We start from the raw sequence: 26594 nt of genomic DNA on the forward strand, positions 1-26594 counted from the left end.
TTCTTTAAGGACAGAGCTTCACATTTTCTTCCACACCACTTGCAAACACATTTCAGAATTTGGATCTGGGAGCTCGTGTATCAATTTTCACCAGAGAAAGAAGGCGCAGCTTTAACTTATGCTTGCTCCAGAGTGTTATTTCTTTGATTCATTAGTCTTCTCTTTAAGGTCTCTGTGGGGAGAACTAAGACATAGGATTTAATTTGCTTATTTGTACTGGGATTGAGGGGAAACTACATTGGAGCAGTTAATAATCTCCAGTTGTTGCTTCCTTGTAGAAGAGCCTAGAGAAAGGCCCACACATTGAAATGGAAGAAACTGACGTATACTCTGGTATGTTGTCATGGTTTTCCAGATTCAGTCTGTTGAGTTCCAGGATCCTATGGGGCCTCCCTAAGGGTTTAATTTTTTAAAAAATTGAAGTATAGTTGACTTACAATATATTAGTTTCAGGTTTACAGCATAGTAATTTGATATTTTTATAGATTACACTCCATACAAAGTTATAATAAAATATTGACTATATTCCCTGTGCTGTACATTCCATCTTTGTAACTTATTTATTTTATACCTAATAGTTTGTACCTCTTAATCCCCTTCACCTGTTTTGCCCCTTTCCCCACCCCTCTCTGCTCTGGTGACCACTGGTTTGTTCTCTGCATCCCTAAGGGTTTCTTTCCTTTTTTTTTTTTTTTAAAGGAACATTTATTTATTTATTTTTGGCTGTGTTGGGTCTTTGTTGCTGCGCGTGGGGCTTTCTCTAGTTGCAGTGAGTGGGGGCTACTCTTCGTTGCGGTGCACGGGCCTCTCATTGTGATGGCTTCTTGTTGCGGAGCATGGGTTCTAGGTGCGTGGGCTTCAGTAGTTGTGGCATGTGGGCTCAGTAGTTGTGGCTCGCGGGCTCTAGAGCGCAGGTTCAGTAGTTGTGGCACACGGGCTTAGTTGCTCTATGGCATGTGAGATCTTCCTGGACCAGGTGTCAAACCTGTGTCCCCTACATTGGCAGGCAGATTCTTAACCACTGTGCCACCAGGGAAGTCCCTCCCCAAGGGTTTCTTTCATTTTTTTTTTTAAACATCTTTATTGGAGTATAATTGCTTTACAATGTTGTGTTAGTTTCTGCTGTATAACAAAGTGAATCAGCTATATGTATACATATATCCCCATATCCCCTCCCTCTTGCATCTCCCTTCCACCCTCCCCATCCCACCCTTCTAGGTGGTCACAAAGCACCGAGCTGATCTCCCTGTGCTATGTAGCTGCTTCCCACTAGCTATCTATTTTATATTTTGTAGGGTATACATGTCAATGCTACTCTCTCACTTTGTCCCAGCTTACTCTTCCCCAACCTCATGTCCTCAAGTCCATTCTGTACATCTGCGTCTTTATTCCTGTCCTGCCCCTAGGTTCATCAGAATCATTTTTTTCCCCCAGATTCCATATATATGTGTTAGCATACGGTATTTGTTTTTCTTTCTGACTTACTTCACTCTGTATGACAGACTCTAGGTCCATCCACCTCACTACAAATAACTCAGTTTCGCTTCTTTTTATGGCTGAGTAATATTCCATTGTATATATGTGCCACATCTTCTTTATCCATTCATCTGTCGACGGACACTTAGGTTGCTTCCATGTCCTGGCTATTGTACATAGTGCTGCAGTGAACGTTGTGGTACATGACTCTTTTTGAATTATGGTTTTCTCAGGGTATATGCCCAAGAGTGGGATTGCTGGGTCATATGGTAGTTCTATTTTTAGTTTTTTAAGGAATCTCCATACTGTTCTCCATAGTGGCTGTATCAGTTTACATTCCTACCAACAGTGCAAGAGGGTTCCCTTTTCTCCACACCCTCTCTAGCATTTATTGTTTGTAGATTTTTTGATGATGGCCATTCTGACTGGTGTGAGGTGATACCTCATTGTAGTTTTTTTGTTTTTAATAATATTTGAATTTTATTTTCGTTATTTTTTTATACAGCAGGTTCTTATTAGTTATCTTTTGTTTTTAAATAAATTTATTTATTTATTTATTTTTAGCTGTGTTGGGTCTTCATTGCTGCACGTGGACTTTCTCTAGTTGTGACGAGTTTCTCTACTCTTCTCTACTGTTTCTCTACTCTTTGTTGTGGTAAGCAGGCTTCTCATTGCTGTGGCTTGTGTTTGTTGTGGAGCACGGGCTCTAGGCACGTGGGCTTCAGTAGTTGTGGCATGCGGGCTCAGTAGTTGTGGCTCGCGGGCTTAGTCGCTCCGCGGCATGTGGGATCTTCCTGGGCCAGGGCTCAAACCTTTGTCCCCTGCATTGGCAGGCGGATTCTTAACCACTGTGCCACCAGGGAAGTCCTAGTTATCTATTTTATACATATTAGTGTATATATGTCAATCCCAATCTCCCAATTCATCACACCACTCCCCTCCCCGCCACCACTCTCCCCCCCTTGGTGCCCATACATTTGTTCTCTGCCTCTGTGTCTCTATTTCTGCGCTGCAAACTGGTTCATCTGCACCATTTTTCTAGGTTCCACATATATGTGTTAATATATGATATTTGTTTTTCTCTTTCTGACTTACTTCATTCTGTATGACAGTCTCTAGATCCATCCACGTCTCTACAAATGACTCAATTTCGTTCCTTTTTATGGCTGAGTAATACTCCATTGTATATATGTACCACATCTTCTTTATCCATTCATCTGTCAGTGGGCATTTAGGTTGCTTCCATGTCCTGGCTATTGTAAATACAACTGCAGTGAACATGGTGGCACATGACTCTTTTTGAATTATGGTTTTCTCAGGGTATATGCCCAGTAGTGGGATTGCTGGGTTGTATGGTAGTTCTGTTTTCAGTTTTTTTAAGGAAGCTCCATACTGTTTTACATAGTGACTGCACCAATTTACATTCCCACCAACAGTATGGGAGGGTTCCCTTTTCTCTACACCCTCTCCAGCATTTGTTGTTTGTAGATTTTTTGGTGATGGCCATTCTGACTGATGTGAGGCGATACCTCATTGAGTTTTGATTTGCATTTCTCTAATGATTAGTGATGTTGAGCATCTTTTCATATGTTTGTTGGCAATCTGTATATCTTCTTTGGAGAAATGTCTATTTAGGTCTTCTGCCCATTTTTGGATTGAGTTGTTTGTTTTTTTGATATTGAGCTGCATGAGCTGCTTGTAAATTTTGGAGATTAATCCTTTGTCAGTTGCTTCATTTGCAAATATTTTTTCCCATTCTGAGGGTTGTCTTTTGGTCTTGTTTATGGTTTCCTTTGCTGTGCAAAAGTTTTTAAGTTTCATTAGGTTCCATTTGTTTATTTTTGTTTTTATTTCCATTTCTCTAGGAGGTGGATCATAAAGGACCTTGCTGTGATTTATGCCATAGAGTGTTTGGCCTATGTTTTCCTCTAAGAGTTTTATAGTGTCTGGCCTTACATTTAGGTCTTTAATCCATTTTGAGTTTATTTTTGTATATGGTGTTAGGGAGTGTTCTCATTTCATACTTTTACCTGTAGCTGTCCAGTTTCCCCAGCACCACTTATTGAAGAGGCTGTCTTTTCTCCACTGTATATTCTTGCCTCCTTTGTCAAAGATAAGGTGACCATATGTGCGTGGGTTTATCTCTGGGCTTTCTATCCTGTTCCATTGATCTATATTTCTGTTTTTGTGCCAGTAACCATACTGTCTTGATTACTGTAGCTTTGTAGTATAGTCTGAAGTCAGGGAGCCTGATTCCCCCAGCTCCATTTTTTGTTCTCAGGATTGCTTTGGCTATTCGGGGTCTTTTGTGTTTCCATACAAATTGTGAAATTTTTTGTTCAAGTTCTGTGAGAAATGCCATTGGTAGTTTGATAGGGATTGCATTGAATCTGTAGATTGCTTTGGGTCGTAGAGTCATTTTCACAATGTTGATTCTTTCAATCCAAGGACATGGTATATCTCTCCATCTGTTTGTATCATCTTTAATTTCTTTCATCAGTGTCTTATAGTTTTCTGCATACAGGTGTTTTGTCTCCTTAGGTAGGTTTATTCCTAGGTATTTTATTCTTTTTGTTGCAATGGTAAATGGCAGTGTTTCCTCAATTTCTCTTTCAGATTTTTCATCATTAGTGTATGGGAAAGCAAGAGACTTCTGTGCATTAATTTTGTATCCTGCAACTTTACCAAATTCATTGATTAGCTCTAGTAGTTTTCTAGTAGCATCTTTAGGATACTCTAGTATCATGTCATCTGCCCACAGTGACAGTTCTACTTCTTCTTTTCTGATTTGGATTCCTTTGATTTCTTTTTCTTCTCTGATTGCAGTGTCTAAAACTTCCAAAACTATGTTGAATAATAGTGATGAAAGTGCACAGCCTTGTCTTGTTCCTGATTTTAGAGGAAGTGGTTTCGGTCTTTCACCATTGAGAATGATGTTGGCTGTGAGTTTGTCATATATGGCCTTTATTATGTTGAGGTAAGTTCCCTCTATGCCTACTTTCTCGAGGGTTTTTATTATAAATGGGTGTTGAATTTTGTCAGAAGCATTTTCTGCATCTATTGAGATGATCATATGGTTTTTCTCCTTCAGTTTGTTTATATGGTTTATCACATTGATTGATTTGTTTATACTGAAGAATCCTTGAATTCCTGGGATAAACCCCACTTGATCATGTTGTATGATCCTTTTAATGTGCTGTTGGATCCTGTTTGCTAGTATTTTGTTGAGGATTTTTACATCTATGTTCATCAGTGATATTGGCCTGTAGTTTTCTCTCTTTGTGACATCTTTGTCAAGTTTTGGTATCAGGGTGATGGTGGCCTCGTAGAATGAGTTTGGGAGTGTTCCTCCCTGTACTATATTGTGAAAGAGTTTGAGAAGGATGGGTGTTAGCTCTTCTCTAAATGTTTGATAGAATTTGCCTGTGAAGCCACCTGGTCCTGGGTTTTGTTTGTTGGAAGATTTTTAATCACAGTCTCAATTTCAGTGCTTGTGAGTGGTCTGTTTATATTTTCTGTTTCTTCCTGGTTCAGTCTCCAAAGGTCTTGCTTTTCTACGAATTTTTCCATTTCTTCCAGGTTGTCCATTTTATTGGCATATAGTTGCTTGTAGTAATCTCTCATGATCCTTTGTATTTCTGCAGGGTCAGTTGTTACTTCTCCTTTTTCATTTCTAATTCTATTGATTTGAGTCTTCTCCCTTTTTTTCTTGATGAGTCTGGCTAATGGTTTATCAGTTTTGTTTATCTTCTCAAAGAACCAGCTTTTAGTTTTACTGATCTTTGCTATTGTTTCCTTCATTTCTTTTTCATTTGTTTCTGATCTGTTCTTTATGATTTCTTTCCTTCTGCTAACTTTGGGGGGTTTTGGTTCTTTCTCTAATTGCTTTAGGTGTAAGGTTAGATTGTTTATTTGAGATGTTTCTTGTTTCTTGAGATAGGATTGTATTGCTATAAACTTCCCTCTTAGAACTGCTTTTGCTGCATGCCATAGGTTTTGGGTCATCGTGTTTTCATTGTCATTTGTTTCTAGGTATTTTTTGATTTCCTCTTTGATTTCTTCAGTGATCTCTTGGTTATTTAATAGTGTATTATTTAGCCTCCATGCGTTTGTATTTTTTTACAGTTTTTTTCCTGTAATTGATATCTAGTCTCATAGCATTGTGGTCAGAAAAGATATTTGATTTGATTTCAATTTTCTTAAATTTACCAAGGCTTGATTTGTGACCCCAGATATGATCTATCCTGGAGAATATTCCATGAGCACTTGAGGAGAAAGTGTATTCTGTTGTTTTTGGATGGAATGTCCTATAACTATCAGTTACGTCCATCTTGTTTAATGTGTCATTCAAAGCTTGTGTTTCCATATTTATTTTCATTTTGGATGATCTGTCCATTGGTGAAAGTGGGGTGTTAAAGTTCCCTATTATTATTGTGTTACTGTTGATTTCCCCTTTTCTGGCTGTTAGCATTTGCCTTATATATTGAGGTGCTCCTATGTTGGGTGCATAAATATTTACAATTGTTATATCTTCTTCTCGGTTTGATCCCTTGATCATTATGTAGTGTCCTCCTTTGTCTCTTGTAATAGTCTTTATGATAAAGTCTATTTTGTCTGATATGAGAAATGCTGCTCCAGCTTTCTTTTGATTTCCATTTGCATGGAATATCTTCTTTTCATCCCCTCACTTTCAGTCTGTATGTGTCCCTAGGTCTGAGCTGGGTCTCTTGTAGCAGCATATATACTGGTCTTGTTTTTGTAGCCACTCAGCCAGTCTGTGTCTTTTGGTTGGAGCATTTAATCCATTTATATTTAAGGTAATTATCGATATGTATGTTCCTATTACCATTTTCTTAATTGTTTTGGGTTTGTTTTTGTAGGTCTTTTCCTTCTCTTGTGTTTCCTGCCTAGAGAAGTTCCTTTAGCATTTGTTGTAAAGCTGGTTTGGTGGTGCTGAATTCTCTTAACTTTTGCTTGTCTGTAAAGGTTTCAATTTGTCTGTCGAATCTAAATGAGATCCTTGCTGGGTAGAGTAATCTGGGTTGTAGGTTTTTCCCTTTCATCACTTTAAATATGTCCTGCTACTCCCTTCTGGCTTGCGGAGTTTCTACTGAAAGATTAGCTGTTAACCTTATGGGGATTCCCTTGTATGTTAGTTGTTGCTTTTCCCTTGCTGCTTTTAATATTTTTTCTTTGTATTTAATTTCTGATAGCTTGATTAATATGTATCTTGGCGTGTTTCTTCTTTGATTTATCCTGTATGGGACTCTCTGCGCTTCCTGCACTTGACTATTTCCTTTCCCATGTTAGGGAAGTTTACAAGTATAATCTCTTCAAATATTTTCTCAGACCCTTTCTTTTTCTCTTCTTCTGCTGGGACCCCTATAATTCGAATGTTGGTGCATTTAATGTTGTCACAGATGTCTCTGAGACTGTCCTCAATTCTTGTCATTCTTTTTTCTTTATTCTGCTCTGTGGTAGTTATTTCCACTATTTTATCTTCCAGGTCACATATCCGTTCTTCTGCTTCAGTTATTCTGCTATTGATTCCTTCTAGAGCAGTTTTTTTTTTTTTTTTTTTTAGCTACTTTATTGATTGCTTGATTGATTGATTGGCTGTGTTGGGTCTTCGGTTCGTGCGAGGGCTTTCTCTAGTCGCGGCAAGCGGGGGCCACTCTTCATCGCGGTGCGGGGACCGCTCTTCATCGCGGTGCGCAGGCCTTTCACTATCGCGGCCCCTCCCGTTGCGGGGCACAGGCTCCAGACGCGCAGGCTCAGCAGTTGTGGCCCACGGGCCCAGCCGCTCCGTGGCACGTGGGATCTTCCCAGACCAGGGCTCGAACCCGTGTCCCCTGCATGAGCAGGCAGATTCTCAACCACTGCGCCACCAGGGAAGCCCTAGAGCAGTTTTAATTTCATTTATTGTGTTGTTCATCATTGTTTGTTTGCTCTTTAGTTCTTCTAGGTCCTTGTTAAACGTTTCTTGTATTTTCTCCATTTCTGTTTCCAAGTTTTGGGATCATCTTTACTCTCATTACTCTGAATTCTTTTTCAGTTATACTGCCTATTTCTTCATTTGTTTTGTCTGGTGGGTTTTTACCTTGCTCCTTATGTGCTGCATATTTCTCTGTCTTCCCATTTTGCTTAACTTATGGTGTTTGGGGTCTCCTTTTTGCAGGCTGCAGGTTCATAGTTCCCGTTGTTTTTGGTGTCTGCCCCCAGTGGGTAAGTTTGGTTTAGTGCATTTTGTAGGCTTCCTGGTGGAGGGGATTGGTACCTGTGTTGTGGTGGATGAGGCTGGATCTTGTCTTTCTGGTGGGCAGGGCTGCGTCCAGTGGTGTGTTTTGGGGTGTCTTGTGAACTTACTATGATTTTAGGCAGCCTCTCTGCTAATGGGTGGGGTTGTGTTCCTGTCTTGCTAGTTGTTTGCCATGGGGCATCCAGCTGTGGAGCTTGCTGGCCGTTGGGTGGAGCTGTCTTAGCATTGAGATGGAGATCTCTGGGACAGCTCTCGCTGATTGATATGACATGAGGCTGGGAGGTCTCTGGTGGTCCAGTGTCCTGCACTCGGCTGTCCCACCTCAGAGGCTCAGGCCTGACAGCAGGCCGGAGCACCAAGACCCTGTCAGCCACATGGCAGATGAGTGGTTTATTACCAAGGATATTAAAGCACAGGAACCAACAGCCAGATGAAGAGATTCATAGGGTGAGTTCAAGAACAAAGAAACTTCAGTCCACTTGGGGTTTGGAGCCCAGCACGGTGGCACATGGAGGCATTCTGCTTCACCAACCTGGAAGCTCTCTGAAACCCCTCCTTTTGGATTTTAATGGTCTCTGTAAGGGTTTCTTAAAGGAAGGTTGGCCATGGCTGATGTTTCTCTGTCTGCTCTATTATTGCCAGATCTCATCCTCATCACTGTTTTCAGAGAAGAGATTTTAAGTCATAACTCCCTGTCTTCAGAATAACACAATGAATTGAGCTAGATGTCTTCATCCTCTTATTTTTTGGTCAACATTTGTTGATACTTATTGTATGAAAATAGAAGCGCATGAATTTCCCCCTGCCTCAGTGAGAGAGTGTATTGTGCCTTTGTTAAGTCAGTCACCCTTTGGTACCTGGTGCCTCTTCAGAAAGTGAAAGGTCGCTTTCCTCACAGCAACAGTGTGAGGGCTAGTTTTTTAAAAGAACCTGGTTGCTAGGCCATAGATTCTTTCTCACTCTGCTTTGTCTGTGGTATTTTTTCAGTATAAGCTTTCATGAGTTAAAATGATTTCCCAATGGTCTGTCTTGTCTCCTCAGAGTATCTTTCAGTTCAGTGCCCTCAGATGATGATGAGTACGCCTGGATATGAAAGCTTTTGGCTGAGGCTGAATAAGCTCACTCTAAGACAGATGTTCAGTCTGTAGAAATGTAATAGAAAATCCATTCAGTGTCTCATCAAGCCCAGGTTGATGATGTGATTCAACTTCAGGTGCTTTGTCTTCAGTGTAAACTTTTTCATCTATTACTTTGAAGATGGAATGATGGTTTCAAATTGGATTTGGGATGCTGATGGAAACCAGTGCCTACCTCATTGCTCCTGGTGACCAGCACACTTGTCATTCTTGTCACCCAGAGAAAAGGCAACCTTTTGCCTGTTTAATCCCCTTTTTGTTTCAGGTTTTACCCTTCAGGTTAATATTGCTTCCCTTTTCTCAAGGTCCATACTGCTAAGTCCTTTAGTTGCTGTGATAGGTTATAGTCATCCTTGAACTTCTCCCTCCTTTCTTCCCTTCCTTCCCCTCCCACCTGCCCCATTGTGTTCTGATGGGAAGACCTCAAGTGCATTTTATCAGCATCTCCATTTTCAATGCAAGCCACCAGTCTCTTTTAATATTATTTTTAAAAAAGATTTATTTATTATTTATTTAATTTATTTTTGGCTGCGTCGGGTCTTAGTTGCGGCACGTGGGATCTTCATTGAAGCATGTGGGATCTTTCGTTGCTGCGCATGGACTTCTCTCTAGTTGTGGCATGCAGGTTTTCTCTTCTGTAGTTGGGGTGCACAGGCTCCAGGGTGCATGGGCTCTGTAGTTTGGGGCATGCGGGCTCTCTAGTTGAGGCACACGAACTCAATAGTTGTGGCATGTGGGCTTAGTTGCCCCACAGCATGTGAGATCTTAGTTCCCTGACCAGGGATTGAACCCAGAACCCCTGCATTGTAAGGCGGATCCTTTACCACTGGACCACCAGGGAAGTCCCCCATCTCTTTAAAAAATACTTCTTCTCTAGGTCTAGCCCAGTGTGATAGATGTTTCGTAGAGGAAGGAACAAGGTTGATATGAATCAGTACACACAAGTCTATCTACACTAGTTAAAACATTGAAATATGTCTGAACTGGTCAGTAAATGGCCACTTGTTTGAGACTCTGGGTACTCTCCTGCTACTTTGGCTTCCTTGGCCCCTGCCCTGGAACTCATCCTTTGGAACTTCCTATCGAGGGGCCTTTCAGACCCTACTCTAGTTAATGGTATCCAGGAATCCCTTCTGATTGGTTGATGCCCATGCAAGCCAGTTATGAATATTTTTAGCATTGCCCCTGTTTATGCATAATTTGAAACAATTTATTGGCAGAGCCTTCTAGACCTTAACATGTATACCTCTTCCGGGGGTCAAAATTTTTTGCTGAAAAGCTTGACTTCAGGATTAGATATCAATATACTTCTGGGGATGAAGGTAAATGTCATATTAGAAAATAAACATCACGTCCATGTTAATCCAATAGTAGTTTTAAAACAGTTCCTCAGAGCTAGGCTAAAGCCTTCATGGTTTTCTAGATATTGTCCCAACATCCCTCCTCCAAGCGGTATTTGGAGCCAACTTGACTTTTAAAGTTTTGGGCAACAGGAGGTTGTATATTTAAGAATAATTACCTCCACATCATTAAGAAAAATTCTAATCTTCCTGAGCAATTTTTGGAAAGCTTTTTAGGTATTACCTCTTTGTTTAGTGGTGTGGCGGAAGGAGATGGACTTCACCAGCTTCTAGGAATTAAGGTTTGTCTTTTCAAGTAAAAAAAAAAGTGTGTCCTCTGTTTGGCATTTTAAAAAACGTGATTCAATGCCCTGTACCCGTAAGCTCTAGAGTTACATTTCAGAAATGGAATGAACTCACCTTTGTGTGTCAGTATCTGGTTTAATGATGGGAATGGATGAACACATGCCCTTTGCAGGCCTATTCGTTCCTCTCATGTTTGAAAGCTTCATTCCAAAATGCCTTTAATGGAAGATGTTTGTGTGATATAGAGGTGCTTGTTCACTGTACCATCACTGATGTGCTGCATTTTGACCAAACGACTAACTTTGCAAATAGACTATTTATGTCAAGCAGGAGCAAAGCTTCTCCACCGAAGTGCATTTTTAACGATCTACTTTAAGAGTAAGTGGGTTGAGAAGTAGCTGCCCAGGAATCTGATTGGCTGGCACCAATGTCACTTCCCATAATTACCCAATAAACCATAAGGGCTTTGTTGGCACATTTATTCATGCCTGTCATGTCAGACCAGCTGCCACCCAGCATCCCAAGTCCACTGCTAGTGTCCTCTTTAAAATCTTTGTGGAGAAATTTGGTGCCTACATACCTTTGAAAGATCTTTGTGGGGAAATTTGGTATCTATGCACTGCAGATTTCACAATGGAATGTTGTGCTGTTAAAAAAAAATGTTAATGTTTTCCCTAAATAGTAAAAATTATGAAAATCATGATCTGGACTAAGCTTCTATATCGAGTTTTTTAAAAGGTTTCACTTTTTAGTACATCTAGGATATGCACTAAAGCATGTAGATGTAATCTAACCTAAAAGATGCAAATTGTAAATTCCATCTTGAAACCAACTCTTGAAACTTGTGGAAACAATGCACTTAAAAAAATTAAAAAGAATATAAAGAAATTTAAATTTTATCCTGGAGGGAGGAAGTAACCTGTTCCGTTTCTATGGTGAAAAGAAAACAAACTACAATGTAAGAACTCAGAAAAGCATCCCGTACACTAAGTATAATCACAGTATTTTCCAATTTCTGTATGAAGTATTTCAGTTGTATCGTAGACCAAGGGTATTCTAAATGATTCTTATACCATTTTCTGAGGAGGAACAGAAAACTATTGAAACTATAGTAAATATAGTATATTTAGGGGAAACTCATTTCCTTTCACAGGAATATAGAGATTTTGCATCTTTCACTTATGCCTTCAGATCTTTCTCCTAAGATCTCAGTCATGTTTTATTAAGTGACTGGAGGGTGAGTAAATAGCTCTGTCTGTGGGCTCTGCCATTTGTTGTTGACATTTAGAGTAATTCTGCCTATTTTCTCAGACTACTGTGGCACTCTCCACATAACCATATAATTACCTGGAACATGGGAACAGTGACATACTGAATAAAGAATGTGGACATACACTGAAAGGCTGAAAGAAACCAGCTCTCACAATGGCTGTCTGGGCCTTCCTGAATAGAATAGCTTTACTTTCAGGAAACCATCACTGAGTGACTCTGTGTATTAGTGTAAAGTAAAAACCCAGTATTTCCCCAGCAGAATATCAGCCCTGTGGGGATGAGAATATTGGCCATGGGCTAACATGAAATATAAGAAATTAAATGCACTTGACAGTAATTGGCTGAAGGAAATTCAGGAGATAGCACCAGAGCCCAACAAAATAACACTATTAAGGACACATTAGCCATATGTCTCTATTTTATTGAGAACACAGCAATAGAAATGACCAGGTGATGACCTTCACCGCAAACTGGAAGGTGGATGACAAAGTCCATGTTGGTTTGGAAACTAAAGGTGGAAAAAGGGATTAAAATTTGTAAGGCACAGGAACGGCTGTGGTTTGCAGCTTGGGGCCGATGAGGACGTGATAAAGGTTCATTAGGGGGCAATACTAGAAAAATCATCTCAGTATCTCTTATGGAGTAAGTGAAATTAAAAATAGCTTTCATGAGATCTCAACGTGACCCCTTATAATCTGTACTTTCTCTCAGCAAATATTTATATGTGGTACACGTTCATATATCAGAATAAGACTGTCCTTAGTATTCAAGGGTGAACACACTTCCATAGCCACTGCATCTTGTGCATGAAACAATTACAGCCGTGATCAGATGGTCCTGTAATTGTTGGCTTACCTATATCTCTCCTAACAAGCCTCTGATTTTCTGTTAGATGGGCACTAGAATCTAGCACAGTGCCAAGCACACCATAGTCCCTTAATAAATAGTCACTGAATGAATGGTTCTCATGGTGATTTTGGTGATGAGACTGCGTGTGTCTGAAAAGGCTGATGGGCTGGCTCTTTAGAAGCCTTCTCTACACATCACATGCATTTCATGTCTTTTTTATGGGTTCGTGCTAAGAAAAGGCTTGGTCATAATACTGTGTGTTTTTCTCATATTCTCTGGTTGTTGCCAAACTATCCAGACAGATAAAATAAATATGTGGTAAAGAGGTAAAGGAAGTTATAATAATTATAAATGGAGTATAACCTTTCAAAATTATGAATCCCTGTATTGTACACCTGTAACTTATATAATGTTATATGTCAACTATACTTCAATTAAAAAAAACCATTAAAGAAAGAGGTAAAGGAAGGAGGAAAGGATAAATTAATGAAGCAGTTTAATTTTAAGAAATGAAATCCCCAAAATGTTCTATTAGTAGTGGTAGGGTAAAGAATTTTATTACAAATCTATTTATAAATATGTTTATAAAGTTGTAGATTAGTTAAATCCTGCAGAAAATTTAATAACATATATATACACATGTATATATGATACCTAATATCTACAAATACCTAATGTAACGTGATTGAACACAGAATCATAGATCTTCTGCCCTCGTTTACCACATGTTCTGCCTCCAGTTTTACTATGAGCACTGGTTGTACAAGTGTTCCAGCAGTGGGCAAAATTTCATGTTTTATATCACTCTGCTTCATTTCAGTAATTTCTGTTTTGTTAGCAAAAGGAATAAAAATTTTTATTTACCTTTTTAAAGGTGCCTGGTGTAGCTTAAAAATACTTGGCCTTTGAGTTTATATGGCGTTCTAGGTGAAACCATTTTTGTGCTGTGTTTTATATTCAGTTTGTTTTCCTTTAAAGAAAGGGATAGTCAAGTTTGCATCAGTATAGCTTACTGGAATACCAGTCTCAGATTTAGTAATTTGGCTTGGTACCTGCTGGATCAGCCACAGGGCTGAGGTGGAGAACAGAGGCTTTTTGAGGCAGTTGAGTCTGTATTTAGGTTCCAGCTTCTCCCCTTACTAACTGAGCAGTCTCAAGCAAGCTACTTAACACTTCCAGGCCTCAGTTTTCTCATTTGTAAAGAGAGGATGATGTATTCCTCATTGGGTTGTTGTGATGATAAAGTACCATGGAAATGTTCAGTTAATGGTAGATCTTAGTAGGAGAACACTTCTTTCTTCCTTTTAGCATTTGCCTTCATAGTTATTCATGGGAGAGCTATCGTTTTACCTCTTGTTACCTTATTTTCTCTGTGACATTGTTAATACTATAACATTACTATATAATACCATTTATTAGATTGATTTATTATATGCTAGGACTTCCTCAGGCCCAATGAACATAACGCATTTAAAGTGAATGAATTCTGATTCTATCAGAGTGAGGTTCCTATTTTTGCTGATTATAGGAAGGAAGTACTAACAAAGAAGCTTATGTATTTGAACTCTTTGAGCATCAGAATGATATTAAACTTATATGAAATTTAATGTTTTGTATTATATTATACATATATTTATATTAATATATTTAAATTATACAAAATAATTTAATATAAAATTATATTAAAATGCATCATCACAAAAGTGTCCACTGATTGGGTGTTGTTACGCGCTCAGGGAAGATTAAGCACTTTATGCAAGTTTAACTTTGGTACAATCCAAACATATAAGTAGGTATATATCATTCCCATGTTATGGATAACAGAATTGAGGAACAGGTAGTCTAAACTTTTCCGAGGTCAGAGCTGGATATAAACTGAGATCAGTGTCACTCCAATACCTACTCACTAAACTGTTGAATGGTTGTTGTCATTGTTATTTTAAAATTTATATCATTCTTTCTTTTTAAAAATTAATTAATTAATTAATTAATTTATGGCTGCACTGGGTCTTTGTTGCTGCGTGTGGGCTTTCTCTAGTTGCAGTGAGCAGGGGCTACTCTTTGTTGCGGTGCACAGACTTCTCATTGCGGTGGCTTCTCTTGTTGCGGAGCACGGGCTCTAGGCGTGCAGGCTTCAGTAGTTGTGGCACGTGGGCCCAGTAGTTGCGGCTCGCGGGCTCTAGAGCGCAGGCTCAGTAGTTGTGGCTCACGGGCTTAGTTGCTCCGCGGCATGTGAGATCTTCCTGGACCAGGGCTTAAAGCCGTGTCCCCTGCATTGGCAGGCGGATTCTTAACCACTGCACCACCAGGGAAGTCCCTAAAATTTATACCATTCTTACTCCTCCTAAGAGTGTTCAAAACATTACAATATAGCTCTAGATTTCTGGAATTCCAGGGAACTTCCTGGGATGAACTTACTCTATTTTCCTGAATATCACAAGCTATTTTGTGTGTGTTTGTGTGTGTGTGTGTGTGTATTTGACCTTAATTGATGCTACTTACACTGTATAATTCAGACGCCTTTGCTCTAGCTCACCCATCCCTTGAACGTTGTCCTGGATGACTGAAGGGAAGTTTCTACGTCATCGAGTTGTCAGGGAATGCTGATTTAGGATGCTACTCTGGATGTAACCACTTTGTGAGGACTGTGCTTCAGAAGTTCCTAACCTTCATGGCTTTGCTGACTTCATCAGCCAAGCTCAGCCCCCAGCAGCTGGCAGTAGTTAGCCTGGCAATCTCATGTTTATCACCTAACCAATCTGTCTTCTTTGCCATGTTCCCTAATCCAGCCTTCTAGAATCTTGTTCCAGGTCCCTGGCCCCAGCCGGATCCTCCTCTTCACCTCTTCTGGGCATGATTTTGGCAGCTTTCCGATCAATTACTGTATTGGTTTCCCAGTACAGCATAAGTTCTTAACTCCTCATATCAGAACAATCAGGAGCTGAACTTAGCCTCTGTTGCTAAGGTCTTGTTCTGGTGCAATAATAATAATAATAACTAAATAATAATAGCAACAACAAGTTCTCCTTTTCTTATTTCCTTCTTTCCTTTTTAAGACAGAGGCACTCCGTAAATTCTATTAGAGAAAAAATACGGACGTTTCCTCCCAGTCTCTTTACCCAGGAAAATATACCAGAGGAAGGACTGGAGAAAGGAAAGGCACCCCTTGGAATCTATTTCAAGAGAAAGAAGCAACCTTGAATGACCTCATTGTTCATGGGACTGTTTAGGATCCTTCCACTGTCTAGTAGTGCTATCTAATATTTATTTCTGGCAACATATATTCGTTTCTGTTTCATGTATAGATCTAGGGCCCTTCTGGGTAAGCTCATTCTTTTGGAATTTAGTCCCTAAAGCCAGGTTAGAATGAATATTAGAGATAGTTTTAGGGGACAAAAAGACAATTTTCCTTGCCTTTTCCCCCAAAACAACTTCAGGTCCATAGAAGCCAGGAGGGGGGTGAGTTGGAAAAACCTACCGTTCTCCTGTCTCATTCTCCCTCACTCACTTTCACACAAAACACTTCACTCCTGACATTTCTTGTTAACTAATGTGTGGGTTTTTTCCCCCCACCAAGCAGGTTCTGCAACACGTAGTGGGTGTCCTATAATTTAACTCAATTATGACACTACCTACCTGGAGGTAGCGTCAGATCCCACAGGTAAAGGCAGTTCCATGAGATTGCCCCCCACTTCAGATGTAATTAATAGGTCCCCGGGTTACCTGCAACTCCTATCTGACTTGGCTATAAATTGAAGATTCCCATGACCTCCTCCTTCTTGGATTTGATTATTTGCTAGACTGGCTCAAAGAACTCAGGGAAACACTTACTTACTTTTACCAGTTTATTAAAGAATATGATAAAGTATACAGATGAAGAGCCAGATGAAGAAATACACAGGGCAAGGTCTGGGAGGGTCCCATGCCCAGGAGATTCTGTCCCTGAGGAGCTGGGTTGTCTCACGCTTCTGGTACGTGAATGTGTTCTCCAACCTGGAAGCTCACCAAACCCCATACATTTGGGATTTTTAAGGAGGCTTCATCATGTAGGCACAATCAGTTAGCAACCTTATTTCTAGCCCCCCTTCTCCAGATAGGTAGGGGGCGGGACTGAAAATCCCAATCTTCTAATCATGGCTTGGTCTGTCTGGTGACTAGCTCGCACCCAGGAGCCCACCCAGAGTTGCCTCATTAGAACAAAAGATGCTCCTAGTGTTCTTACCACTTAGGAAGTCACAAGGGTTTTAGGAGTTCTGCCCAGGAAGCCTGGGCAAAGACCAATATATATGTTTTCTGTTACCTCACAGAGGGGTATGGGAGCAAGTAATAGTAGGTCCACATGATTTACTCTGGTTGGAGTGTGGCTGAGGTTGTTGGACCTTGGTGTACTGTTTAACACGGTGTGCAGAAAGGTTGATCAGTTACCCGAACCGAAAACCAGGATGGGGTAGTTACATCTGCGTGGTCTACAGTCCTGGGACGTGATCTGTCAGTCACATGAGGCTGGATCTGGTGTGCCTTTGTCTCAACTCTTATCCATTTACACAGAACATCTTTCTTTTTTTTTTTTTTAATTTATTTATTTTATTTTTATTTATTTTATTTTTGGCTGCGTTGGGTCTTCGCTGCGCGCAGGCTTTCTCTAGTTGCGGTGAGCGGGGGCTACTCTTCGTTGTGGTGCATGGGCTTCTCACTGCAGTGGCTTCTCTTGTTGTGGAGCACAGGCTCTAGGCGCGCGGGCTTCAGTAGTTGTGGCACACGGGCTCAGTAATTGTGGCTCACGGGCTCTAGAGCGCAGGCTCAGTAGTTGTGGCACATGGGCTTAGTTGCTCTGCGGCATGTGGGATCTTCCTGGGCCAGGGATCGAACCCATGTCTCCTGCATTGGCCGGCAGATACTTAACCACTGTGTCACCAGGGAAGCCCAGAACATCTTTCTTAACCGAATTAAGTCTGGGTTAATGAATGAACTCCTAGTTTTGGGGTTAAGGTAAAGGGTTTGAAAGTAGAATTTCGTATGTAGTAGTTTAATTTTTCTACTAAGTTGCACTTCATACAAATTTATATTTTCTTCCTTCTGAAAGAATTCAAGCCATACTGGGGCATTCTGATGCTTAGAATTTATCCATTAAATTAGGTGGAAGGGTCATAAAGCATTCTGTAGAAGCCACGCTGATATATCACTCTTGAAAGGTGTTAATTTGGTTCTCCAGCTCTGATTTGCTTAGTAGAACATATTAATTGCTAGGTGGACAGAACTAAACCATTTTAGGCTTCAAAAAATTGCAAGCTCTGAAAAATAAATAGCTTGATCATTGCAGAACATTCATTCTGATTATAGCAGCTTATTTGATCAAAGACAGTTTAAGTTTATTCTCAGAATTCTTCACAATTGCTTTTAAAATGGAATTTGATACTGATACAGTAGTTCAAATGAAGTCCAGCTTCCTTCAGCAGCTAAATCAAAATGGTAGGGGTGAAAATATTGTCATTCTCCCTTGAGGGCATTATCACAAGAAAACGTAGCCGTCAGTAAGAAGGAGGATGTTTTGACCTAAAACATCAGCAGAATATTAACATGATTAATTACTAATATTGATGCCGGCCATTTGTTGAGTTTTTAACCTGTTATGTACCTAGCTGGCACCTTGTGAGTCTTTGCATGAACTAATTCATTTAATCCTTTTAAGACTCACCTACAGATATGCTGTTATTCTCGTAATACAAGTGAAGGAACTGCAGGGTAGGGAGGTATGCTTTGCCAAATGTCAAATACACCAAGTGGCAGGTCTTTCTGATTCCCGGACCTGTACTTTCAATCCCTTGACCTCCTCGTCTTTACTCACTTACTACATCTCCCCAACAATCTCTCCAGCTCAGTGTTGAACGTAAGAATACCATTTCTGCCATCCAACATTCTTTAGGCAAAATTGTAAGTAATTTAAAAGTATTTTGGGATATGGAAAATGTTCTGTATCTTTATTTTCAGCTTTATTGAGGCATAATTGACAAATAAAACTATTATACATTTCAGGTGTACAACATGATGATTTGATATACGTACACATTGTGAAAGGATTCCTGCCATCAAGTTAATTAACATATCCATCACCTCACATATTTACTTTTCTTTTTTTTTTGGTGAGAACATTTAAGCTCTACTCTCTTAGCAAATTTCAGTTATACAATACAGTGTTATCAACTGTGGTCACCATGTTTTACATTAGATCCTCAGACATTATTCATCTTATAACTGAAAGTTTGTAACTTTTTACTTTTTTACTGTCTCCCTATTTCTCCCAACCCCAGCCCCTGTCAACCACCATTCTCTCTATTTCTATGAGTTTCACTTTTTTTTTTTTGATTCCGTATATAAGTGATGTCATGTAGTATTTGTCTTTCTCTGTCTGGCTTATTTCATTTATCAGAATGCCCTCCAGTTTCATCCATGTTGTTGCAAATGACAGGATTTCCTTATTTTTTATGAATGAATAGTATTCCTGTGTGTGTGTACGTGTGTATGGTCACATTTTCTTTATTTATTTATTGATCTTTGGACACTTAGGTTGTTTCCATACCTTGGCTATTGAAAATAATGCCACAGTGAACATGGGAGTACATGGGATATCGCTTCGAGAAAGTCATTTTGTTTCATTTGGGTATATACTCAGCCTTGGAATTGCTGGATCATATGATAGTGCCACTTTTAATTTTTTGAGGAAACTCAGTACTGTTTTCCATAGTGGCCGTACCAGTTTAAATTCCTACCAACAAGATACCAGGGTTCCTTTTTCTCTACCTCCTCACCAGCATTTGTTATTTCTTGTGTTTTTTGAGAATAGACATCCTAGCAGGTTTGAGGTGATATCTCATTGTGGTTTTGGTTTGCATTTCCCTGATGATTAGTGATTTTGAGCTTTTCATGTATCTGTTGGCCGTTTGTATATTGTCTTCATAAAAATGTCTATTCGGGTCCTTTACTCGTTGTTTAACTGTTTATTTTGCTTTTGGACTGCATGGGTTCTTGGTATATTTTGGATATTAACCCCTTATTGGGTATGTGGTTTGCAAATATTTTCTCCCATTCCATAGGTTTTTTATTTTGTTGATAGTTTCGTTTGTTATACAGAAGCTTTTTAGTTTAATGTAGTCCCACTTTGTGTGTTTGTGTGTGTCTGTGTGTTTTCTGCCTTTGCTTTTGGTGTCAAATCCAAAAAATCATTGCTAAGACCAATGTCAAGGAGCTTACCCCCAATTTTTGTTTTCTAGAAGTTTTATGGTTTCAGGTCTTACATTTAATCTTTAATCCATTTTGAGTTGGTTTTTGTGTATGGTATAAGATATGGGTCCAGTTTCATTCTTTTGTAGGTGGCTATCTAGTTTTCCAAATACCATGTATTGAAGAGACTACCCTTTTCCTATTGTGTAGTAGAGTATCTTGATTGGCAGTCTGTTTTCTTTCAGCACTTCATATATCATTCCACTCCCTTCTTGCCTGCAAGGTTTCTGCTGAAAAATCCATTGATAGTCCTATGGGGTTTCCCTTGTACTTAATTAGTTGCTTTTCTCTTGCTACTTTGAAGATTCTCTTTGCCGTTTTAAACTTTTGATCATTTAATTGTAATGTGTCTTGGTGTGGTTCTCTTTAGAGTCATCTTTTTTTGCGGGTACTCCTTGGACTTCCTGGATCTGTATGTCTGTTTCTTTCTCCAGATTAGGGAAATTTTTAGCCATTATTTATTTGAATAAGCTTTCTGCTGCTTTCTCTTTCTTCTTTTTCTGGGACCCCTATGATGTGTACATTAGTCTGCTTGATGGTGTACCGTAAGTCCCTTAAACTGTCTTCACTCTTTTTCATTCTTTTTATTTATTTACTTATTTAATTTATTTTATTTTTGGCTGTGTTGGGTCTTTGTTGCTGCACGCGGGCTTTCTCTAGTTGCGTTGAGCAGGGGCTAGTCTTCATTGCGGTGTGCAGGCGTCTCATTGCGGTGGCTTCTCTTGTTGCAGAGCATGGGCTCTAGGCATGTGGGCTTTAGTAGTTGTGGCTCACGGGCTCTAGAGCGCAGGCTCAGTAATTGTGGCACATGGGCTTAGTTGCTCCACGCCATGTGGGATCTTCCTGGACCAGGGATCAAACCTGTGTCCCCTACATTGGCAGGTGGATTCTTAACCACTGTGCCACCAGGGAAGTCCCCTTTTTCATTCTTTTTAATTTTGCTCCTCTAATTGGATGAATTCCACTGCCCTGTCTTTGAGTTCACTGATCCTTTCTTCTGCTTGATTTAGTCTGTTGTTAAATACCTCTATTTCATTTTTCAGTTTAGTTCTTATATTTTACAGCTCTATGATATTTGTTTTGTAACCTCTTAATATTTTCTGTCTCTTTGTTGAAATTCTCACTTTGTTCATGCATTGATCTTCTGACCTTGGTGAAAACTTAAAGACTGTATTTTCAAGTCTCTGTTGAGTAATCTGTTTCATTAAGATCAGTTTCTGGGGATTTATCTTTTTCTTTTATTTGGTGCATATTCTCTTGTTCTTTATGTTCTTTGACTCTCTGTATTGGTTTATGCACATTAGATAAAGCAGCCGCCTCTCCCAGTCTTGACAGACTGGTTTTGTGTAGGAGATGAACATTGTCCATCAGCATGTCCTGAGGTCCTGGTTGTCTCTCAAGCTTTTGTGATTGTCCAAGCTGCCATCTTTGTTCTTAGTGGCTCCCAGTAGTTGCAGGTGTGCCACAGCCCATCAGTGTTCTATAGGAGAGGATCACCATCAGCACATTCTTACAGGGGTGATTAGAAAACACACCTTCAGGCAGCAGCTAGGAAAGTATGTAGTTAAGCCTCTTCCAGGGAAAACCTGTGAGTGGATGTTTTGGCCTGCTCCCTCAGCACTGAGCTTGAGTGTACAGTGATGGGGTGAGGGGAGTCCCTGTGCCAGTTTAAAAATAGGTGCTTCATTTGCTATTTTCCTGTGAGACTCATGAATGCAAGTTCCATTGGCTATCAGAACAAACTGAGTTGGAGGCTGTCCCTCAACTGAAAGCCGTAAAAGTTGGGGCACTAGATGTGTGGACAAGCTCCTTCAAGGACGACAGTGATGACTTGGTTTGATTGTTGTAGAAGCTATAGGGAGAAGGCAGGGAAGTGCCTACTAGCTCTTTCAGGCTCTAGGGAAGATATGTCAACCCCTAAAATGCAAGCTAATTAGAAGCCAGACCCTCAGGCAGCTTGTAAAGTATGTAGTCGAGTCCGTTCCAGTAAAAGAATGGAAGATGGGTGTTTTTGTGTGCTCCCTCTGCACTGGCCCCTGGAGAGGATAGCCGTGGTGAGTGTTCACAGTTAAAAAGTGCTTCTTTGTTTGCTACAGTCCTGTGGAACTTGTGGATGCAAGCACCATTAGCTTTCAGAGCTTGGTGTTTTGGGGGTCTGTCCCTCTTTTTTTTTTTGGCCACACCATGTGGCCTGTGGGATTTTAGTTCCCTGACCAGGGATCAAACCCGGGCCCTTGGCAGTGAGAGCGTGGAGTCCTAACCACTGGACCACCAGGGAATTCCCAGGGGGTCTGCCCCTTTGCTCTTCAGGGAGAATCTGGGAGTTGGCAGTTCCCTCCTGATTGTATGGTGCTGTGCTGGGAGTGGTGCTTATGGTAAAAGTGTGTCTCAGACTTTCCTACTTGTTTTCACGTGGGTATTTTCCCCTGTGTGTAGAAGCCACTCAGCTAGTTTCTGGTTTTTGTCTCAGAGGGAATTGTTCCATGTGTAGGTGTACATTTGGTGTGTCTGTGGGAGGATGGAAGTTCAGGAGCTTCCTTTGTCGCCATCTTGGTCCCTTCCAACCAAATGTCCTATATCTTGATCTGGGTGTGGTTCCATGGGTGTAGAATTGTGTAAAACTGCATTGAGCTGCACAGTTCAGACTTGTGTGTTTTACTGTATATAAATTATACCTCAATAAAAATTAAAAAATAAAATCCTGCTAATTTGATGTGTTTAGTATATTATTTATTTAACATTGGTTAGATGTCCACTCTACATTTGGCTGGCCACAGCCTATAGAGAGGCATTTCTTAAAGCCTGACCATCTAAGGGATGAGATTGTCCACTCTGAGACCTAGAGGGGAGAGTTAAAGTCAGGGAGTTGTAGCCCTGATATGTTCTTACTGTCCTGAGGCGAGGCTGCATCATGTTCTTACATCTCTGTTTCTTTTTCCTTTTCTTGGAGATAAATTGATATGAGACTCAAATTCAGAGTGAGTTTTTTTTTTTTTTTGGCCACACAGTGTGGCTTGTGAAATCTTAGTTCCCAGACCAGGGACTGAACCCAGGGCATGGCAGTGAAAGCACTGGACCACCAGGGAATTCCCCAGAGTGAGTCTTCATTCTGTATTTCTGTAGTGTCCTGTCTCAAGAAACAAAATGTGCTTTCTGTTAAGAGGGAAATTAAAAGGAATGTATTTCTCTTGCAGTGTCTTCATCCTGCCTTTAGTAATCTGGGCTCAGTCTGAATAAGCTCAAGAATTTGCCCTTCATAGCAAGGAGAAAGGAGAGCTAGGTAGAGTGTTATTTAGCATTTCGTCTTTCCTACTAGGAGAAAAATTCAGACATAAGCGTTTGAAATTACAAAATTGTCATGATTATGCATTTTGCAAAATAATTTACTTTAAGTTCTATAAATACTTGGATCTCTAGAGTAATTGCATATTTGATTCACTCTAAATTCCTCGACAGAGACGGGTGGTTGAAAAACTGTAGAGTTGAAGATTTAACAGTCACTCTTAATTGAAAGTTAGTTAGACATGAAGATAATAAAGCGTCCCTGAACATGAAGATAATAAAATGTCCTTAAAAGAGAAAGTATGACTTTTTAAATAAAAATTTCAATTTACCACCAAAATTTTAGGACTCTATTATTTTAACAGAGATATAAATGTATTGTGAAGCATTATTAGAAGAAAGAATCAAATGTTCTTTTTTCAAGTTGTAATTTCTATTGTTATAAATTCTTCTTGCAAATATCTAATTAAGAATAAGAAATAGGGACTTCCTTGGTGATGCAGTGGATAAGACTCCGCACTCCCAATGCAGGGGGCCTGGGTTCGATCCCTGGTTAGGGAACTAGATGCCACATGCATACCGCAACTAAGAGTTTGCATGCCACAACTAAAGGAGCCCACGTGCTGTAACTAAGACCCGGCACAACCAAATAAATAAATATTAAAAAAAAAAAGATCAGTAGAGTAGAATGGGATCCAGAAATAGACCCACACATACATAGTCAATTGGTCTTAAAAAAAAAAAAAAGAATAAGAAATAACTACCATTTATTGAACCTGTATTATTAGCCAGGCTCTACTGAAGTATTTCATCTAACTTTTCTCAGTTCTCTGAAGTCTCTTGAGGTAGACTTTATTATTATTTTCATTTTATGGTTACTGATTCTGAAATCCTTCGAAGTATTGATATGTTTTCTGAATAACTAAAGAAAAGTGAAATTAGGTATAGTTCTGCTATGTGACTTGGAAAATTATCGAAGAATTGCATGGAATAAGTCTTTGTCAGGCATAATACTGGCTTAACAAGAGAGGAAGTATGGAGTGCAGTGGGACTCCTGGGCCCAGGCTGTGGTCTGAATCCCAGACCACCCGAGGGCCAGATAAGCAGGTAACTGTGTGCTTTGCACTTCCTCAGTTACTGAGGGCAGTGTTCACCATCTGTCCTTCATAGAGCTGTCCTGATGGTACAACGAACAGTATGTCTACAGCACTTAGCGCAGTGAGTGCACACAGTCAACTCTCAATAAATACTAGTTATTACTGTTAATATTCAGTTACCTGAAAGCATCAGTAAATGTCAAGTTGATGTAGTTTGTCAATGCCTGGGACATCATTTGTTCTTTTAAGGGGAAGTGAGAATTTGAAGAATGATATAAGGATATAGGAATGATGTGAAGATGAGCCAGAGAAGTATTATTTAGTTCATGTTTTATTTTATTTATCTTTAAATAAATATTTTAAAAATATTTATTTATTCATTTGGCTGCGCCAGGTCTTAGTTCTGGCACGTGGGATCTTTTAGTTGCGGCATGCAAGATGTTTTTTTTAGTTGCGGCATGTGGGCCCCTTTGTGGGCTCTTAGTTGAGGCATGCGGGATCTAGTTCCCTGACCAGGGATTGAACCTGGGCCCCCTGCATTGGGAGCATGGAGTTTTAACCACTGGACCACCAGGGAAGTCCCTAATTTATGTTTTGACTTATTAAATAAACATTGCCAGTTTCTTCTGATGGCTGGATTTGTTGTTATATTTTCCTTTCTCCTTCTCCCTCTTCTTCTCCCCTCCCTCTTTCCCCTCTCCCCTCCCCTCTTCTCCTCTCCTTTCACTTTCCTTCCCCCTGCCCCTCCCCCTCCCCCTCCTCTTCCTCCTCCTTCCTCTTGGTAGGATATAGGGGGAAGGCAGGAAGGAACTAGCATGTTGAACTCTGTAGCTAAAATACAACTTTCAGGTAAAAGGAAATTGATGTGGAGTCCAGACCAGGTTTTACCATTGTTTCTTTAAAAAAATTTTTTTGGCTGCGTTGGGTCTTCGTTGCTGCTGCACGTGGGCTTTCTCTAGTTGCGGTGAGTGGGCGCTACTCTTCGTTGCAGCGTGTGGGCTTCTCATTGTGGTGGTTTCTCTTTGTTGCGGAGCACGGGCTCTAGGGCATGCAGCCTTCAGTAGTGTGGCACATGGGCTCAGTTGTTGTGGCTCACAGGCTTAGTTGCTCCGTGGCATGTGGGATCTTCCCGGACCAGGGCTCGAACCTGTGTCCCCTGCATTGGCAGGCAGATTCTTAACCCCTGTGCCACCAGGGAAGTCCCTTACCATTGTTTCTTGAGTAAGATAAGCTTGATACATATATTTGCCTCTTTGAACTTTACTTGTAAATGGGGCTAATGATCATTTTAAAGCCTCTTAGGATTTTATCAAAATAGTGAATTCATGTTTGTGATGTGCTTAGGAGATCATGAATGCCTTTGCCTTTTGTAAAAAAGCAAAAATGTAAAATCCTAGTAAATAGAAAAAAATCCCATTTATTTATAAATTAATCACTTTTTATGAGTCCCTTTTGGTCCTCTAAAGACCGAAAGAGTAATGTTTTCTCTTTTGATTTGGCACAATAGGTAAATGTGTTATTCAAAATGCTGGTTGTGTAAGTTGGGAGAAAAAGTGACATTTATCATTTAATTAGTTCTTTTGACTCAGGATCCAAAATTACAATCCAAATTTTCTAATAAGCTGAAGAATGTGAGCAAATGATAACATCTTGCTATTAATAAAAAAAAACAAAACAATAAACCTAAGGGATACCAACAGCTTGTGTTCAGATTTAATTATTAGTGGGATTTTTTTCTGATATGTTTAGATTCATGTACAGTGGCCGCTCTGATGCTTCATTATATTTTTCATGATATGGAAGTTTCTGGTGGGTAAGATTTTTTTTGATGGGACCATTTTTAAAGCCTTTATTGAGTTTGTTACAGTATTGCTTCTGTTCTGTGTTTTGGTTTTTTGGCCACGAGGTGTGTGGGATCTTAGGTCCCCGACAAGGGATCAAACCTGCACCCCCTGCATTGGAAGGTAAAGTCTCAGCCACTGGACCACCAGGGACGTCCCCTCTCTGGACTTTGAATTGCCTCCTCTTTTTGACATCAGTGTAGCTGACTCTTAACTCTGGGGCATGTGCCCCATGCCTCCAGAGACTTCCCATATGAGTATAGACGGATGACCCCATTCCCTATCTGTGATGTGGCCACTAGGTTCTCTTAAAAGGACTGACATACACCTCTTACTTCTTTTTGGGGGATCTGACATGCCCTGCACCTTTTCTGCTAAGTCCTGTCAGACTGGGGAATAAGACTCAAGTTATTTAGAAATATTTGCCTATTATTTAGAGATAGGCAAAGCATGTAGCG

The sequence above is a fragment of the Balaenoptera ricei genome, chromosome 17 (genome assembly GCF_028023285.1).
Source record: "Balaenoptera ricei isolate mBalRic1 chromosome 17, mBalRic1.hap2, whole genome shotgun sequence".
NCBI lineage: Eukaryota > Metazoa > Chordata > Mammalia > Artiodactyla > Balaenopteridae > Balaenoptera > Balaenoptera ricei.